The sequence below is a fragment of the Dromiciops gliroides genome, chromosome 1 (genome assembly GCF_019393635.1).
Source record: "Dromiciops gliroides isolate mDroGli1 chromosome 1, mDroGli1.pri, whole genome shotgun sequence".
Taxonomy (NCBI): Eukaryota; Metazoa; Chordata; class Mammalia; order Microbiotheria; family Microbiotheriidae; genus Dromiciops; species Dromiciops gliroides.
In genome coordinates this window covers 582,988,642-583,007,074 of record NC_057861.1, presented here as the reverse complement: position 1 = coordinate 583,007,074, position 18,433 = coordinate 582,988,642, and the positions used below count along the sequence as shown (strand labels likewise).

General features: G+C 40.0%; 1 pseudogene; it reads right to left on the bottom strand.

Annotated features, from left to right (window-relative positions):
* Positions 1 to 5,500: 5,500 nt before the first annotated feature.
* Positions 5,501 to 18,433, bottom strand: part of LOC122752098 — an 18,770-nt pseudogene continuing 5,837 nt past the window's right edge.

The following is an 18,433-nucleotide window of genomic DNA, read 5'->3' as shown; positions in this document are numbered from 1 at the left end:
AATGGGGGTTAAGTGACTTGCCCAGGGTCACACAGCTTAGTAAGTGTCAAGTGTCTGAGGCTGGATTTGAACTCAGGTACTCCTGAATCCAGGGCCAGTGCTTTATCCACTGCGCCACCTAGCTGCCCCCTTATCTTTTTTTATATCACCATAATTTTCCTCAGTAAAAGTCAGCATAATTGATCATTACTATTTAAAAAAAAAAAAGATAAGCAGGATGCTATCAGAAAAACCTGGAAAGACTTACAGGAGCTGATGCAAAGTGAAATGTACTGTATACAAAATCACAGCAATAGTGTAAGATGATCTGCTGTGAATGACTTATTTTCAGTAATGCAGTGATCCAAGACAACTCGGAAGGACTCATGAAAAATGCAATCCTTTCTACAGAGAAAGATCTGATGGTATCTGAATCCAGATGGAAGTATATTTTGTTGTTGTTGCTAGTTCCTTTTTCTAAAGATTTTTTGTCTGCTATGTTTTGCACGACTGCACATGTATAACTTATATTGAATGGATTGAGTTCTTAAGAGGGGTTAGTGAGGGAGGAAGAGAATTTGGTACACAAAGTTTTAAAAATCGATGTTACAATTTGCTTTTACATGTAAGATGGAGAAAAATTCTAAATAAATTTTTTTAAATGTTTCTTACTTTTAAAAAAAGTAAACCTTGAGTGCTAGGATCACCAATTAGCCAACAAAAGAAAGTAGAAAAGGGGGCCTCTTGAGGTTTTTGAGTGGAGTAATTGCATGACTAGAGCAGTATGATGGGCATATAACTTGGGTGGTGAAGAAGGGATGGAAATATAGAGATAGACTGACAATGGGATGGCCAGTTTTAGGACAGAGGTCGCCAATGTGACCTGAATCAGATTAAAGGTAATGAAAATTGAAATGGAATGAAGTCAATATGTATCCTCTATCCCAAGGATCCTTACATATGGTTTAATTCCCTATTTCTGTTTGAGTTCAACACCACTGGTCTAAGATAGAAGGGAAATGGGGTGGGGTGCTGTAGAAGTAGAGAACAAACTATGGTCAAGACATTCTATAGAGGTAGTTCAGTTACTGAGAGAAAAGATAAACTAAGATAATTTGGAGATTATGAGCCTGGTTCACTGGTGGTGGTAGTGCCACTAACAGAGCCAAGTTAAAGAGTGGGTGAGAATATTGGCACCATTTTTGTGATGTCTAACCTGAGGTAGGACACCCAGGTGGAGACAGGGAAATAGCACTGACTCTAGAAGGAGGTTGAAGGAATAACAGAACTTCAGAGGTGAAGGTATCCTGATGATCATCTAGTCCAGCCCATGCATAAAAGGGACCCACAGTCTAATATTCCCTCCTACAAGGAGTCATCAAGTCTCTGCTTGCAGGTCTACAGTGTGGGCTGGCAGAGAGATAGGGCAGGAGCCTATTGCCTCCCAAGGCAGCCCAGGCTTCTGGACCACTGGACAAAGTGTCCTGAGTAGGATGAAATACTGCTATGGGAATGGATAAAAACATTATGGAAACATGATTCTCCTTGTCTATGGCAGTCACTCTTTATTTGTCACGATATCTGGATGCCATTCATCGTAATATAGATGTCCTCAGTTGGTGGTAGGAAGAAAGGACTCTAACAGGTACTTAAAAAGCAAACAAAAATCAAACCAAAAAAGAAAAAAACAACAACAAAAAAACCCTTAACGATCAAACAAGTCCAGTAGTCTATGAAAACCCTATTAATAGCAGTAGGCAGATATATTGCTATTGAAAGTTTGCACTTTACACATTATATCATGCATATTCAGGTAGTTTGGTGGTACACTTGATAGAGTGCTCAGCCTAGAGTCAGGAAAACTCATCTTCCTGAATTCGAATCTGACATTTCCTATCTGGGCAAGTCACTTTTTATTTTTTTTAATTTTTTAGTGAGGCAATTGGGGTTAAGTGACTTGCCCAGGGTCACACAGCTAGTAAGTGTTAAGTGTCTGAGGCCGGATTTGAACTCAGGTACTCCTGACTCCAGGGCCGGTGTTCTATCCACTGCGCCACCTAGCTGCCCCTAGGCAAGTCACTTTTAACCCTGTTTGCCTCAGTTTCTTCACCTGAGCAGGAGAAGGAAATGGCAAGCCACTCCAGTAACTTTGCCAAGAAACCCCCTTAAGTGTACACAAAGAGTCAGACCTGACTGAAAAATGACAAGAATTGTAGGAGGAAGGTGCTATAATTGTCCCTATTTTATAAATGAGGAAACTGAGGCAGGCAGAGGTTAAGTGGCAGGCCAAAGGTCACATTGAAACTTGGGTCTTCTGATTCCAAGACCAGGGCTCTATGAACTGAGCCTCCTGGAGACCTAAGTTACAAGTCTAACGAAAGGATCTCTATTTCAGGACTACTTTGGAGTGGGGGGTACTCTGGGTTGAGGTACTAGAAAAAGCTAATGTGTCAAACTGAAATCAAAAGAAATTTTCAGAAGGTTTAGAAATTTCTAAAAAAATATGCTAGTGCCTTTCCTACTTCTTTACTCTGTCTTCTTGAAGATGAGAAGAAAGAAGGAACTAGGTTAGGATGTTGGAAAGAACTAGGGTTGCTCTACTCTTTAGAACTATTGGTTACACCTTTAATCCAGCAATACCACTATTAGGTCTGTATCCAAAAAAAGACCACAAAAAAGGGCAAAGGACCTATATGTATAAAAATATTCATAGAAGTTCTTTTTGTGCAAAGAATTGGAAATTGAGGTAATGTCTATCAATTGAGGAATGGCTGAACAAGTTGTAGTATATGAATATAATATTGTGCTATAAGAAATGATGAGCAGGAACATTTCAGAAAAAACCTGGAAAGACTTACACAAACTGAGGATGAGTGAAGTGAGCAGAAACAAAAGAACTTTGTACACAGTAGTAGCAATGGTGTGCAATGATCAACTATGATTGACTTTGCTGTTCTCAGCAATACAATGATCTAAGACAATTTCAAATGACTCAAGACAAAATGCTACCACATCCAGAGAAAGAACTATGGATTCTGAATGCAGATGAAAGCATACTATTTTCACTTTCCCCCGTCTTATGTGGTTTATTCCTTTTGTTCTCTTTCTTCTTTCACAACATGACTAATGTGGAATTATGTTTAAGATGATTGCACATGTATAACCTATATCAGATTGCTTGCTGTATTGGGGGGAGTGGAAGGAGGGTGGCAGAAAAATCTGGAACTCAAAATCTTATAAAAATGAATGTTGAAAACTATCTGTGTAATTGGAAAAAATAAAATACTATTAACTAAAAAGAACTTCTTTTTTTTTTTTTTCAGTGAGGCAATTGGGGTTAAGTGACTTGCCCAGGGTCACACAGCTAGTAAGTGTGTGTTAAGTGTCTGAGGCCGGATTTGAACTCAGGTACTCCTGACTCCAGGGCCGGTGCTCTGTCCACTGCGCCACCTTGAATAACTTCTAAATTTTTATTCTGTGACTTCCCTCCCCCTCAAAATTCAATCCCCCACTCCTCAAATGCACAAGGCTGGAAACCTGGTTTTAAGACTACTAAATGAGGGGCAGCTAGATGGCACAGTGGATAAGGCACTTGTACTGGATTCAGGAGGACCTGAGTTCAAATATGGGCTCAGATACCTGACACTTGCTAGCTGTGTGACCCTGGGCAAGTCACTTAACCCTCATTGCCCTGCCTCCCACCCCCAAAAAAGACTACTAAACGTTGATCTTAGAGTCTGTTAGAATTCTAGGATTCAAAGTATCCTTTGTTGCTGAATCCAGGGACCCACTTCTTCTTCTTCTTCTTTTTTTTGGGGGGTGAGGCAATTGGGGTTAAGTGACTTGCCCAGGGTCACACAGTTTGTAAGTGTTAAGTGTCTGAGGCCGGATTTGAACTCAGGTCCTCCTGACTCCAGGGCCGGTGCTCTATCCACTGTGTCCCCTAGCTGCCCCAGGGACCTACTTCTAATAGGTCTTTAGGATAGATTAGCTTGTAAACTGCTTTAGTTTGGAGGCCAGATTGCTTCACCTTCATGAAAGGAAACCATTTGATCCCCTCTGCTGCAACCAAGGTGTCTGATATCTACTTCTCAGCCTTGGTCAAAAAGGTGTCTGATATCTACTACTCAGCTTTAGATCAAAAAGTTCAAAATTCTGACTTTAAGAGTATTTCAAGATATAGAAGGACAGAGACAAATCTAAAGATTCTTAATAGCCAAGAATGTTTTTGTATGTTCATTTTTGTACTTCTGTGATAAGCTGAGGCCAGCTCTGGTACAAGAGAATAGAAGGAAAACTTTAGGCTTTTAAAAGCAATTATTTGACCCAGCAAAGTTCAAAGTGACGAAGGAGTGTTTGGGTTTCTCTTCTGCCCAGCCTTCCTCTACCTCCTAATTAATTTCTTAGATCCCTTTTTTGTTTTTCAGCTTTTCCACCAATTGTTCTGTATTTATTTCATTGGTAACCTTCATTCTGGCCAACAAAACTAATTGACTTTAATTTCATTTCCTTTAAATGAATTTCCATCACTATTGGAGATTTGTGAATTTAGGGATTTGGGGGGGTTCAGGGAGCCTTAGGTCTTGGAATTCGACTACTACTGGTTTTAGCAGAACCTGACTCTATAGAGATTGGGAAAGATAGTACTGGATTTCCAATGGTCCTGACCCACCCCTCAATTTTCTCTATGGTGAGCTGCCTAAATCCCCAAATGTTAAATAATTTAGCTGACTTTGGACAAACTTCAGAAATGAGGTATGGCAGAAGAAACCATTGACTAAGATATACACTGTCCACAAATTTACCTACATACCAAATATACAATCTTGGCCCAAAACCCAAGAAGTGACTTTTTTTTTATCACAAAGGGATTTGAAAAGGTTAGAGTTAAAAGATAAATGAGATCTGTGATATGTTAAACTGTAAAAAACCAAACAAACAAATGTAGCCAGTCCAACTGATCATTTTAGGGGGTGAAACTCAGTCCCTTTAGAGAATTAGAAAGGGCAGTTTAACCAGTCAAGAAGGGACCCTCACTTCAAGTAGAGCTCAGCTCCTGAGATTGACAAGGACTGTGTCTTTCAAGGGTCATTCTGGGAGTAGAGTTATAATTTTTCTGTTCAGTGATGCTGCTTTTCTTCTCTCTCAGCCAGACAGTCATATTTAAATGGTTGACTAGGTTTTAAAATATACTTAATACCTAATCTGTGGTTATATTTTATAATGACTAATTAGGATTGGGGGATCAAATCCTTGAGAGTGTATGAAACATGAAGAGGATTCCTGCTGATGCCAGAGCTGGAGAAATAGATGGGTACCACACTAAAGAAGAAACTTCCCTAACAAGGAGGGTGGGGAAACAGAGAGTAGATGAGAGGATGGGAGCCCCAATAGCTATTACATACACTTTTATACCCTCCAGCCTCTTCACACTGCAAATGTCCATACCTGTTCACAGGCATGGATGGGTTGCAGCTCAGTCAGGGTTTTCTCTGCTCTGCTCTGTGCTCTCATGTGGAATTTAAAACTGGAAGCCAATTCTTGGGCCAGCCCCAGATGTTCCCTCATTGATGGGGGTGAGATGGAAACACATATCTTTGAGAATGCCTTCCCTTAGATGGCTGTAAACAAGTCTTACTTCTAGAGAGTGGAGTGGAAGGTTGGAGGGGGAACTGGTACTGGGGTGGGTCTTAATCCCCTGCTGCTCACTTTTGGCTGCCTATGTGGGAGACATGGAAGGATCAAAGGGAAGAGGGGTTTCTCAGAAGTACTCATGCTTCAAGGCATCTTCTGCATTGCTCCTCCAGCCAGGAAACAAGTCAAGAAGATGTTCTTCAGGTAGAAGCCCTGGTCAGAGAGTAGGCCCCCAAATCTGTCTGCAAGTTATCATGGAGATGGGCTATAAAGTTCAATTCCAACATTGCAGAAATGCGATTTTGACGAGGTCCTTGGTTCTTTAAAACCTTTGTTGATCTGCTCACTCTATGATTTCCCTGGAAACAGGTTCTAAGTTAACAGCTCTAGAACTATACAGCTCTAGGGTCTGGTACATCAGCATCACCACAATAAATGTGTAAGTTTTTAAAGGGGTGCTATGTCCTCTGGCCAACATAAAAGCACCAACTTTTTTTTTTTTTGCAGATTGAAGCATACTATTTTTCACTTTTTCTTTTTTTTCCTTTTGGTCTTTCTTCTTTTATAACATGACTAATATGGAAATGTGTTTTACATGATTGCACATATATAACCTATATAACTGCTTACCCTCTTAGGCAGGGGGAGATAAGGGAGGAAGGGAGAAAATTTGGAACTTAATTTTTTCAAAAATGAATGAGGGGCAGCTAGGTGGCACAGTGGAGCACCGGCCCTGGAGTCAGGAGTACCTGAGTTCAAATCCGGCCTCAGACACTTAACACACACTTACTAGCTGTGTAACCCTGGGCAAGTCACTTAACCCCAATTGCCTCACTTAAAAAAAAATGAATGAAAAATTGTCTCTACATGTAATTGGGGAAAAGCCCCGTATTAATGTGAATTACTATCATTATTCATATACAAAACTCTTAAGATGCTTTCTAAAATCCCTTCAAGCTCTAAAATTCCAATCTAATGCTTATCACCCACTCCAGCCTGTTCAGGACTTGGGTCAAATCTTGAAGATACTTCATCAACATCAAAAGTAAATTCTAACAAAAACGTCTTGAATGAGTGGTCTCCAGCCTTGATTTAAAGATCACTAGTGAAGGGAAACCTCCCATCTCTTGATGCAGCCCATTCCACTCTTCCATAGCTCTAAATCATTCACAATAACTGACAGTTCTCTAAGATAGTCATGATGATGATTGTGTAGAATGATGGGAGTGTGGAGATTACCTTTTTAAGAGAAATTTAGCCAAGACAAAGTTATGCAGCTATTATTTCAGGCATCTGTTAGTGGGGTGGGGTTGGGGCTAGTGGCTAATAAATAGATCTTTGCTTGGCTGCTTGAAATCACACTCCAATAAATGGTTGTCTATATAAAAGACTTACCCTGGTGGTTTGGACTTTCTTTCTCCCACTCCTCTTTTTCTGTGAGTGCTGGTTGGGAACTGTCTCTGGTCCTAAAAGGTAGCAGAGTAGTGTAAAACCAAAGCAAATTGGTATAGAAGCCATCTAGGCATAGTGCCCATATGCCATCCATCCAACATCAGATAAATTAGACTTGATGCCTCAGGTCTTGAGCTGCCAGGAGAGGAAGAAAAGAAAAAAGGAATCTGGGAACTAGCTTGGTCTGTGGGTGGAATCAGGGATTAGAGAGGACTGGGACACTGAGAGGGATCTATGTCACCCTTTCCTTAAATTTTCGCTTGGGTCAAGTGATAAGGGCTGAGAGAGTGCAATTGTTTGAAAACAAAATGTTACTGTAGTAGAATGAGGATTGGTGTATGTGTGAGGTAATCTAGCTCTTACTACCTGTGTGAAATCTGAGTTATAAAATGAGTTTCTCAAACAAACAAAACAACAACAAAAAACCAGGAGGGGCAGGTAGGTGGCACAGAGGATAGAGCACAGGCTCTATAGTCAGGAAGACCTGAACTCCAATCTGGCCTCAGATACTTATTAGCTGTGTGACCCTGGGCAAGTCATTTAACCCTGATTGTATTAAAAAATAATAAAATGATGAGCTGGACTGGATGATCTCTAACTTCCCAGCTCTAACTTTTTATTATTTTTTTTAAGGGTAGTTTTCAACATTCATTTTCATAAGATTTAGAGTTCCAAATTTTTCTCCCTCCCTCCCTCCCTTTCCTCCCTGCTCCACAAGATCACAACCAGGTTACATATGTACAATCCACAAGTGTTCTTTTTATCAGTTCTTTCTATAGGGGTGCGTAATAAGCTTCCTCAGTAGTTTCTTGGGATTGTCTTGGATCATTGCACTGCTGAGAGTAGTTAAGTCATTCACAAATTGCTCATTGAACAATACTGCTGTCAGTACACACAATGTCCTCTCAGCTCTGCTCACTTCACTATACATCAATATTCATTAGTCTTTCCAGGTTTTTTGGGGATCATCCTGTTTGTCATTTCCTGTATCACAAGACCATTCCACTACAATCATATAGCACAGCTTTTTCCATCATTCCTCAGTTGATGGACATTCCCCTGATTCTCAATTCTTAGCCTCCACCAAGAGTTGCTATAAATATTTTTTGTACAATTTTCCCCCCTTTTCTCTTTTTCATGATTACTATTGTTAACTGTTTCCCTTCCATCCTATTCCCTTCCCCATGATATTTATTCTATTATCCATCTTCTTTCATCCTATCACTCTTCAAACGGGATTTGCTTCTGTCTGTCCCCTCCCCCAACCTGCCCTTCCTTCTTTTGCCCCCCTCTCTTTATCCCCTTCCTCTCCTATTTTCCTGCAGGGTTAGAAAGATTACTCCACCCAATTGAGTGAGTACATTATTCCCTCCTCGAGTCAATTCTAATGAGATTGAGGTCTTTGAGCCAGTTCTGATGAGTGTTAGGCTCATTTACTGCCCAGATTAAACAGATTACTCCACCCAGTTGAGGCAGCTCTGATGAGTTTAAGGTCTTTGAGCCTTTTCTGATGAGTGTAAAATTCATTTACTGCCCTGCTCCTCTCCCATCTCTTCCCCTACTCCATAAGCCTTTTCCTGTTTCTTTCATGTAGGATTTTACCTCTGCCCTTTCCCCTCCCCAGTGAATTCCCTTCACCCCTAAATTTAATTTAATTTAACCCTAAAGATATCATCACCTAGCTAAGTGACACAGTGGACAAAGTATCACCCCTGGACCCAGGGGTATCTCAGCCAAAACCTGGCCTTAGACACAAGACAGTCACCCACTGTATGACCCCAGGTATGTCCCCCACCTCCAATTTTTTATGGTTCTCTAGGGTCTTGTATTTGAAAGTCAAATTTGCCATTCAGTTCAGGTCTTTTCATCACAAATATCTGAAAGTCTTCTTTTTCATTAAAGTCCCATTTTTTCCACTGAAAGATTATGCTGAATTTTGCTGGGTAGGTGATTCTTGGTTGTAATCCCATTTCCTTTGCCCTCTGGAATATCATATTCCATGCCCTCAGGTCCTTTAATGTCTACATTAGCTTCTAAGCTGCTATATCTTATGCTATCCTGACTGGGGCTCCACAGTACTCGAATTCTTTCTTTTTGGCAGCTTGCAATATTTTCTCCTTGACTTGAGAGCTCTGGAATTTGGCTATGATATTCCTAGGAGTTTTCCTTTTGGGATCTCTTTCTGGAAGTGATCGGCGGATTCTTTCAATTTCTATTTTAGCTTCTTCTAGAATTTCAGGGCAATTTTCCCTGAGAATATCTTGGAAGATGGTGTCTAAGCTCTTTCCTTGATCATGGTTTTCAGGTAGACCAATAATTTTCAAATTATCTCTCCTGGACCTATTTTCAGGTCAGCAGTTTTTCCCAGAAGATATTTCACATTGCCCTCTATTTTTTTTATTCATTTGGATTTGCTTTATTGTGTCTTGGTTTCTCATAAAGTCACTGGCTTCCATTTGCTCAATTCTCATTCTTAGGCAATTATTTTTATCAGAAAGATTTTGAACCTCCTTTTCCATTTGGCCAATTTGACTTTTCAAGCTGTTGACTTTTTTCTCATGTCTTTCCTGCATCACCCTCATTTCTCTTTCCATTTTTTCTTCTACCTCTCTAACTTTATCTTCAAAGTCCTTTTTGAGCACCTCTATGGCCTGAGACCAATTCGTATTTTTCTTGGAAGCTTTAGATATGGGGGCCCTGATGTTGACATCTTCCTCTGAGGGTGCCCCTTGGTCTTCCTTGTTATTGAAGAAACTTTCTATGGTCCTTACCTTTCTCTGTTGACTCATCTTGCCTTTCTTTTACTTGACTTTTAGCTTCTTAAAGTGGGGCACTGTTTCCAGGCTGCAGTATCCCAAACTTAAGAAGTCCCAGGTGGTCTGATTTAAGGAGAATCAGGTTCTTCACTCACCCGGCCTGTTTCCTGGTCCTTAGATGACCCCAGACCAACTTGCCAATCAACCAGCTTTGTGTGCTGTGGTTGTTAGCTCTAATGAGCCTGTGCCCCTCCCCCACCTGGGCCACTTCTACTCGAGCCTACCACCTGGTTCTCAGTAGGGGTGTAAAATCCATATTCTTCCTTAGTACCAGCATAGACCCCTGTAGTCTCCCCCCTGCCCAGGGCTCAGCCCACTCACCAGACTATGAGCTCAGTTCCAGACAACACTGGTGCTCCAGCTGATTCAGAGGCTCTGGGGGTCTCCTTCTCTGGTGAGGCCTTCCTGGAACTGTATCTGTGTCAGGGTGACTGTGGGGTTGGGCTTGACTCCTGTATTAGCACAGCAGCTCCCTCCTTCTGACCTTCCAAGCCATTCTTGGTTAGAAGATGATTTCAGCACATTCTTCCGTGAGTTTTGCTGCTCCAGGCATTTTCCTATGGCATTATTTGGATGTTCTTTGGAGCGATCATGTCATGAGTTCGGGAGCTCACTGCCTTTCCTCAGCATCAACTTTTAAAATGCCCACTGAGGAGCAAGTTGGAGGTCTTCAGGTCCAGGTGAAGGAGCCAGCTGTCATGGAGACACTTCACCCCTCACAGAAGATGGACCATCATCATCAGCGTCTTCACTTCCCCTGGCAGGAAGGGCTGCCTCTTTGTCTCCATGAGGCTGCTGCTCCCCATCATTCAGCATGAGAGAGAACTTGTCCACGTTGCTGTCCACCATGATCTCCCAGACAGTGACAGTGCTTCGGTGCTGATCTTTCAGGATGTTATTTATTGGCCTGAGGAAGATAATCAGGAAGCCTTCTTTCTCCTTTTCCATTTTCAACCATCTCAGAGACACAATTTCTTCAGTCATCATATACCTTTGGTCTGTGTACCTCAGCACAGGTGCCTTCTTCATTCCTGCTCAGGCTCTGGGATTCTTCCCCAGTCTGAGAACCATGGAGGGCAGGCAGGTACTTGGGGAGCAACTGCTTCAGCTCAATGGGAGACAAGACTGGAGAGCTGGGATGTAATTTCCTTGCATCATGGTGTTGGAGTGCAGCATCTCCTTTCCTACCTCCTCTCTCTCTCTCTCTCTCTCTCTCTCTCTCTCTCTCTCTCTCTCTCTCTCTCTCTCTCTCTCTCTTTCTCTCTCTCCCCCAAATTGCAGTCAAACCTTGGTTGTAACAACTAAAATATGCTTTCTATTCTCTTGCTCCTTCTTTCCACTCATTTCTTCAGCAAACTGCTTAGATGCTTCCCCAGAACTTTCTCTTGCCTGAAGTTTTGAGCATTAAAATTTTCCAGTTTTAATAAATAATTTTGTTTTTAATATCTTCAGTATTTTCATTCTACCTAAACATGATTTCCCTAAATTCTACCTTTTTGGGGTTAGGGTATCACTTTTGAGGATTGAATGTATAAGCTCTAAGATTTTTCCTGGTCTTCCTTAGTAGTGAGGCCCCAGGTCATTCGTGTAATTGTTACCCAATAGGCAGAATGAAAATCTACTCAGTTTTTCTGATAGGATTATTTTGAACCCAGGTCTGAGAAGAACTGCAGATGTCTGGTAGTTATTCAGCCTCCCAAAGGAACAGTTTTAAATTGTTATTTAATCTTTCCATGAAAGAAGCTTAGATCTTTCCCTTTGAAACTTTGAGCCATTGCTCTTCTTTGTACTTCCTTGTGTACAAATGAACACCCCTGTGAACTATTAAAAGAGAAGCAAGCCCAGGTCCAAAAGGGAAGCCTGGAATGAACCACTGTCTGATCACAATGTACAAAGATTATAAATGTATTTATTGCCTGAGAAGGAAGTTGCCAACTGGAGCAGTGAGACAAGGTTTACCCCTGCTAAGAGTGGAGTTGGGAAGGATGAGGTATTTATAGATATTTGAGATATTTAGGCTTTAGGGCTAAGCCAGGATTAAGGGAGAAACACAAATTGACAAATGGAGGTGTAGGTGCTCTGATTCTTCTTTCACAAGATGATTAATATAGAAATATGTTTAATGTGATTGTACATATACAACCCATATCAGACTGCTTTCTGTCTTGGGGAATGCAGGCAATCAGAATGTAGGATGCTGCTCTTTAGATAAGTCCAGAACCTCAAGGTTTGCTTTTCTCTCTGAGCTGGTTATAAGATTGGTTTCAACAGTTGCAGGCATCTCTGATTTCAGCTAAAATTTACTCAGGATGTCAAGCAGCCCTGGGCATTAGAAGTTCTCCTGATTGGCTAGGAGTTACTTCATTGTCTGGTTTCCCTGTGAAAAAGGGAAGCTCTAGCATATTTGATCAAATAGTGCAAGCATTACAGAGCTCATGTGCACACTAAGCCCAAGCAGAGCAAACTTAATGGAACGTGCCATGTCTCTGTGGGGAAAAAAGGTCTCAGTAAAACAACTGGGACAATTGGTTGACCCAGTGGCTAATGTTGCACCTGGAGTCAGGAAGACCTGAGTTCAAATGCAGCCTCAGATTCTTGGTCCCTGCACAGCCATGTAACCTCTGCCTGCATCAGTTTCCTAGTACTTCACTGGAAATAACAATAGCGCTTCCCAACCTTATGCTGAGGATAAAATGAGAATGTATATGGTCTTATAATTGCAACCTGATACTATAGTTCATTTCCAATTTTTTTTTGCAGGGCAATGGGGGTTAAGTGACTTGCCCAGGGTCACACAGCTAGTAAGTGTCAAGTGTTTGAGCCAGGATTTGAACTCAGGTCCTCCTGAATCCAGGCTGGTGCTTTATCCACTGTGCCACCTAGCTGCCCCCATTTCCAATTTCATTAAGCATTCATTAGGTGCCTACTACATGCCAGGCACTAAACTAAGTACAGGGCATAAAAATACAAGCAACAAGAAAGACAGTCCCTGACCTTAATCAGGAAGACAACACAAAGTGAAGCTAAAAAATTGTGAAAGGGGCCTTGAAGACAATTGTACCACCCACTCAAAGGCATAGTTTTGAATTTTGACAGCCAGGAATCCCTATTCCTGGAGAACAATGAAATGAAACTATGAATAGAAGAAACTTCTACTAAGAAAAAAAAAGATTAGAGCAGAAATTTCAAGTTTGACTCCAACAGCCAGGCCACTGTTTTCTGTAAAAATAACTCTATGTTTCTTTTTTTTTTTAAAGCATTTTATTATTTTCCAGTTACATATAAGGGTAGTTTTCAACATTTGTTTTCACAGGATTTTTAGTTCCAAATTTTTCTCCCACCCTCCCTTCCCTCCCTCCTCCCCAAGATGGAAAGCAGTCTGATATAGCTTGTATATGTACAATCACATTAAACATATTTTTACATTAGTCATCTTGTAAAAAAAGAATCAGAGCACAAGGGAAAAACCTCAAAAAAGAAGGAAAAAAACAGTCCCAAAGTAGAAACTGTATGGTTCAATCTGCATTCATAATTCACAGTTCTTTTTTCTGAATGTTGAGAACATTTTCTATCATGAGTTCTTTGAAATTGTTTTGGATTATTGCACTGCTGAGAAGAGCCAGGTCTATCACCATTGTTCATCACACAATGTTGCTGTTACTGTGTACAATATTCTCCTGGTTCTGTTTCTCTGTCAGCATCAGTTCATGTAAGTCCTTCGAGGTTTCTCTGAACTCCTTCTGTTCATCGTTCCTTACAGCACAATAGTATTCCATTACATTCATATGCCACAACTTGTTTAGCCATTCCTCTATTGATGGGCATTCCCTCGATTTCCAATTCTTTGTCACCACAAAGAGAGCAGCTATAAATATTTTTGTACGTGTGGGTCCTTTTCCCTTTTCTATGGTCTCTTTGGGATATAGATCTAGCAGTGGTACCACTGGGTCAAAGGGTATGAACACTCTCATAGCCCTTTGGGCATAGTTCCAAATTGCTCTCCAGAATAGTTGCATCAGTTCACAGCTCCACCAACAATGCATTAGTGTTCCAATTTTTCCACAGCTTCTCCAACATTTATTATTTTCCTTTTTTGTCATATTAGCCAATCTGACAGGTGTGAGGTGGTACCTCAGAGTTGTTTGAATTTGCATTTCTCTGATCAATAGTGATTTAGAACATTTTTTCATATGACAATAGATAACTTTGACTTCTTCAACTCTGCTGTGTTTCTGGGGAAGCCAACAGAAAGTACAGAAATTACCATCTCCCACATGACCCCACCAAAGACCTCTATCAGTCAATAACCCAGGCCATTCAAGCACCTGGTAGGGTGCTGTAATAATATCACCACTGCCCACCTAAAGATGAGAATTTCTAGGTGGCCTCTATTCTGACTAACCCCCAACTCCAGTGCCAGATCCTCCTGCCTCCTTATCTGGCTCCCAAATTCCCTATGTCCTACCCCTTCCTGCCTTTGTCTGTTGTGTCTGGTTTCTGTGACCTCACAGGATACATCACAACCTCCTGCCACAAGGTTGAGATTTAAGGAATTTGAACAGGGTAATCACCTGCCTCTGATGGGAGGCAACAGATATGTTGCTATGCCTCCTATACTCATTTCTTAATGAGTCACATTATTGCCATCCCCTTGTACTTTCTTCATTCCACTGATACTGAAATTCTGGCTTCCAATGAACAAAACTCCTGAAGCCTAATTGTCCTCTCTCCAGTCCACTTCACTTATATCTAAAGGTTAGGGAAAATCTCACTCAGAATGTCCTACCCCTTCCTGCCCTTGTCTGCTTTGAGTCTGGTTTCCGTGACCTCATAGGATACACCACCTCCTGCCACAAGGTTGAGAATTAAGGGAGGAACTTGACATGTTCAATCCCTGCTTTTCTCAAGACTTCTATCTATTGTTATGATTCCTGTGATCATTTCTCAATGAGTCACATATTGCCATCCCCTTTTACTTATTCCATTGATACAAAATCCCTGGCCACCAATGAACAAACCTCACTCCCCAGGCCTAGTTGTCCTCTCTCTCATTCCAGTCCAATTCAGCTCTACCACCCTATGTTCCACTCCAGATCTGCCTGCCTCTTTCACTGTGCCCTCTGGAATGCCTGCTCCATAATAAACAAATTTCTTTGTACCTTAAACCACCAATACTGTATGAATTTTCTCTATCTACTCTACTCCCCCATTAGTGGTAGAGTTGGGGGAGTCAGAATACTGCTTGTTTCCCATTGTAAAATCCAGACTCTTTATTTCTCCTTCAGGATCATAATATCCAGATTTATCATCAGGTCAAGTTCCTGGTGGTCATTATCTACTGACCCCTAGGGATTTCTCCCTCCTTCTTCAATGAGTTCAGTGTCTGGCTCATACTCTTTTCATCCTAATTCCTTTATAGTTGGGGACTTTAACATAGATATCCATGTTCCCTTGAATACCCTAACTTCCTAATTCCTCAATCTATTAAATTTCTATGATCAGCTTTTCCACTCTTTTTCATCTATACACAGAGCTTACTCAATCTTGCCAACACTCACAAATATTCTATTTCAATGCTCACAAATTCTAAAATTTATTTCTCTTTATCATTCCATAAATATTTATTAAGTGCCTACTATGTTGCAGGTACTGTCCTAAGTCTTGGAGATTCCAAAAAAGGTCAAAGACAGTCCTTGCCCTCAAACAGTTCACAATGTTATGGGGGAGGGGGGGAACAAAATGAACAAACAAACAAAACAATGTTATGTGGGAGACAATTAACAAAGAAAAAAACCAAAAAAGCTATATATAGGATAAATAGGAAATAATTGAGAGTTAAAGTACTAGAATTAAGAAGGTTTGAAAAAAGCTTCCTTCAGAAGTTGGGTTTTTATTTGTAACTTAGAACAATCCAGGGAAGTCAGGAGGTTTAGATGAAGAGGAAGAGCATTGAAGACAGCCAGTGAAAATGCCCACAGCTGAGAAAAGGAGTGTCTTGTTGGTTCAATGTTAAGGAGGCCAGTGTCACTAGATCAAAGAGTACATGGTAAGGACTATCATTGTATAACATGTTCTACCAGTTCTTCCCTAAAAGTTGGCATTTTACAAGTCTATCAGAAAAGTTTGTAAATTAGATTTTCAATGTTTGAAATGGAAAAAAAAAACTTCAACAGATAATTTAAAATGCTGTGAACTGAGGTTCAAAATGTAAAACAGCTCTATGAAGGAGGCTTAATCTTCCACTAAAACTTATGAACACTTTCCAGCTGCTGAGCATTGTACTAGGTGCTGGGAAATATGGGAATGGGAAATAAGATAAAGTCCTTGATCTCAGAGACCAAAGAATATATTAAGGAAATAGGACCCACACATAAATAAGCACAATATGAATAGTGGAATAAGTCATGACCAAACAAGAGATTTTTTAAATGGACAGAAGAGAAAATGGACAATTTTAATGATATAAATTTAAGATGTTTTACACTAACAAATTCAATGTATCTAAAATTAGAATAGAAGCAAGAAATTGGGGAGAATCTTTGGAAAAATTTTCTTTGATTAAAGTCTAATTTCTATAATATATAATGAAATGAGTCAAATTTATAAGAATAAGAGCCATTTCCTAAATGAAAAGTGGTTAAAGCATATGAATAGGCAGTTTTCAGAGGAAGAAATCCTCTGAAAGAGCCATAGGGAAAAAAAATGTTCAACTCTAAAAATGAAAGAAATTTAAAATAAAACAACATTGAGGTAGCACCTTAAACCATTCAGATTGGCTAAGCTGATAAAGAAAAGGAAAATTACAAATTCTTTAAGGTATGTGAGAAAGCAGGCACATTAATGCACTGTTGGCAGGATATTGAATTGATTTAATCAGTATGAAAAGCAATTTGGAACTTTGCCCAAAAAACATTTAAACTGTGGATATCCATTGACTCAGTGATATTGCTACTGGATCAAAGAGATCAAAGAAAGAGGGAAAGGACCCAAATGTACAAAAATATAAGAGTTCTTTTTGATGTGGCAAAGAATTGGAAATTAATGGGCCTATCAACTTGGGGAATGGCTGAACAAGTTAAGGTATGTGTAAATGTTAGGGAATAACATTGTGCTTTTAAGAAAAGATAAAGGGAATGGTTTCAGAAAAAGCAGGAAAGACTTTTATGACTTTATACAAAATGAAATGAACATAACCAGGAGAACAATTTATACAGTAAACACAATGTAGTAAAGATAATGAACTTCAGAAGACTTAAGAATTCTGACCAAGAGAAGCCACAATTCCAAAAGACTCATTATGAAGTATGTTATCCCCCTGTAGATAGAGAAATAATGGACTCAGAGTGCACATTGAAACTTTCTTTATCTGTTTCTGCCTTCCTCCCTTCCTCCCTTCCTTCTTTTATTTCTTGCTTTCCTTCTTCCTTGATATGGCTAATGCAGGAATCTATTTTGCATAAATATTCATATTTGCAACAGGTTTAGCCCCCCCCTTTTCCAAATGGGTGGGGGAGAGAATTCAAAATTGAAAATGAAATTGAACTTAAACAAATAACCACAATGGAAAGTGATGCGTAAGTGCCAAAGAGACACACCACATAGGTGCTAATATAGGGAGTTAGGAAAGACCATTAGAGAGGTTTTGTTTACCAGCTTCTTTCTTTCAGCCCTGCCACTAACATTTAATGGGAGAACAACTTTGGTTATTAACTGAAAGCCAATAGAACTACAAAAGGGATTTATCAATTTGTCATTTTATTCATAAGTTCTTCCATAATCAATTCTAGCTAGAAAATTGACAGATATTTGCTTAGAACTATTCTTGAGAAGAGTTACTTCATCAGTTGCCAGTTGAAGAATTAAATCATTGGCTTAATTTAGGGAAAATAGACACTTATTCTTTCCAGAGATTCACCTGAGGATACATGATATTCGAATTATCTAATCAAAATTCTGTCTCCTATAAACGAAGGAAGAAAATGCAAGATCTACTAAAGAGAGTGGCTCTTTGTTTTACAGGATAGCAGCTTGCTCTCTTAGATCCCTGACTTTGGATTACTCAATCACCTCCAAGAAAATAAGCCAGGTCAGTGAAACTTGAGAGTCTTTCATAAAGGGACACCTTTCTTCTACTTCGTTTTCCCCACACCACCCCAAAACACTCTTTAAAATGTTGCTGCTTTTGATTCAAGGATACTTACAAATTTCTTTGAATGTGTTGAATGACAATGCTTACTACTCCTAGGAAACTATGCTTCAATTGGCCAGCCGATACTTAAAAAGAAGGCAGGTTTTATTCTCTTCTCCTTCTAGCACAGTCTTCCCCTACATCTATTTGGCACAAAATGGATTATGGTTCCAGGTTCTTGTTTTCTGCCTGAATGAGTATCTGTTTTTGTAAATGATTCAGAAAAAATGAATTGCTCCTGACCTCATTTCAAATTAATTGGGAATTGCTGCTTAAGTTATCTTCAGGATACTGTAATGTTAAATATCTTTTGTAAAACTAGCCAAATTAAGAGACCCCTCCTTAACATGAATAAAAGGGAGCA